Source organism: Pundamilia nyererei, unplaced genomic scaffold (assembly GCF_000239375.1).
Source record: "Pundamilia nyererei isolate P.nyererei 1_Seehausen unplaced genomic scaffold, PunNye1.0 scaffold00474, whole genome shotgun sequence".
Classification (NCBI taxonomy): Eukaryota; Metazoa; Chordata; class Actinopteri; order Cichliformes; family Cichlidae; genus Pundamilia; species Pundamilia nyererei.
The window spans coordinates 146,952-148,441 of record NW_005187875.1 but is presented as its reverse complement, the minus strand read 5'-3'; positions in this window follow the sequence as shown (position 1 = coordinate 148,441).

Below are 1,490 nucleotides of genomic sequence, written 5' to 3'. Positions count from 1 at the left end.
TGCCATCACCTGTGTGTGAATGGGTGGATGACTGAATGTGTAAAGCGCTTTGGGGTCCTTAGGGACTAGTAAAGCGCTATACAAATACGGGCCATTTACTCTTTAGGAGCAGAGACTCAGACCCTTTAAATGGAGAGCCAATCCAGACTTCCTGTATGCAAGTAATTGGAACCTAACATTTTTAATTTAAAGCCATGGCAAATCCCATTGATTATATAACCTCCAGATAGGCTTACAGCATCTACTATAGGACCATATATAGGATTTCTCTGAAGTTAGTCATAGTCGAATGTGATAGTATAAAAAATGTGTAATTGTTCCTTTTGTATAGTTATGATTAGAGATTCTTTAACCAATCCCATTTGTTTCTTCTATAGATGCTCCAATAATATTTTTATTAATTTTTTTCAACAAATTGTGAAGTTTTAAAATCTTAGATAATAAACACCATTTAACTCTGTATGAGTTGTATTGTGGGGACATCTGTATATTACAGTTATAATAGTAAAACCCCATCAAATCCTTAAATTATAGGAAACACACACTTATCACTTATTTAAATAATATTTTCCTTTGCAGGAAACTGAGTTTTCATTCAGTTATTTAATAACTGCCCCAGTTAGCACTGCTGGGCATGTTGTTCATTTTAAAATTGGCTTGCACATGATAGAGCAAGATTGCCTCAATCAGCTCCAGGTAAGAGAGGGTGTGGTGGCCCTGACCATGGGCTGATACCAAGGAATCTCAGGAATCTTTTGGAAATTTTCTGATCAAAGAGATGTAGAAGTAATGTGCTGCTTTTTATTGGAATGTTTTCCAACATACATGAACAGGTACTTATTTAGCGCTTTTCTTCTCTAAATGAGCACTCAAACCGTTTTTTTTTTTTTGTTTTTTTTTACCGGCCTTATTCAACCAATCACACACGTATTCATACAAGTGCTTGCTTTTTATACTTAAGCGCTTTATCTACCATTTTTGCACACACTGACATAGTTTTATCAGGGGCAGATGACTGGAGGAGCCAGGGAGTAAACCACTGACCTTCCAATTGGTGACCTCCTGCCCTCCCACCTGTGCCGCAGCCACACTGGAAGGCCTTCATTTTTTTGATCTTGATCGTGGTCAGTGATACACGTCTTAAAAGTCTCATCTTTAGATACACCCTGTACGCCTGTTTGCAGAAATAACCGCAACAACGTAACTAATAAGCTGCAACACTCAAGTAAAGTTGTGTCAAATCTTGAAACCTTTTGAGGTGACGACAGTTCCCCAATAAATTATTATTATTATTATTATTATTTTTTTTTTTTTGGTTCTTTCGTTTGGATCTTTAGCCATCAGAATTGTTGTCTTAAGGCCAAGAAAGATGCCAAGCAGATTTATTTTACCAAGTGGATCATCATGGCCTTGCCATATTGGTCCATTTGATTGACCTTTATTATAATTATGAATTCATTTTATTTTCAGTTGCTACAAACGGGACAGAC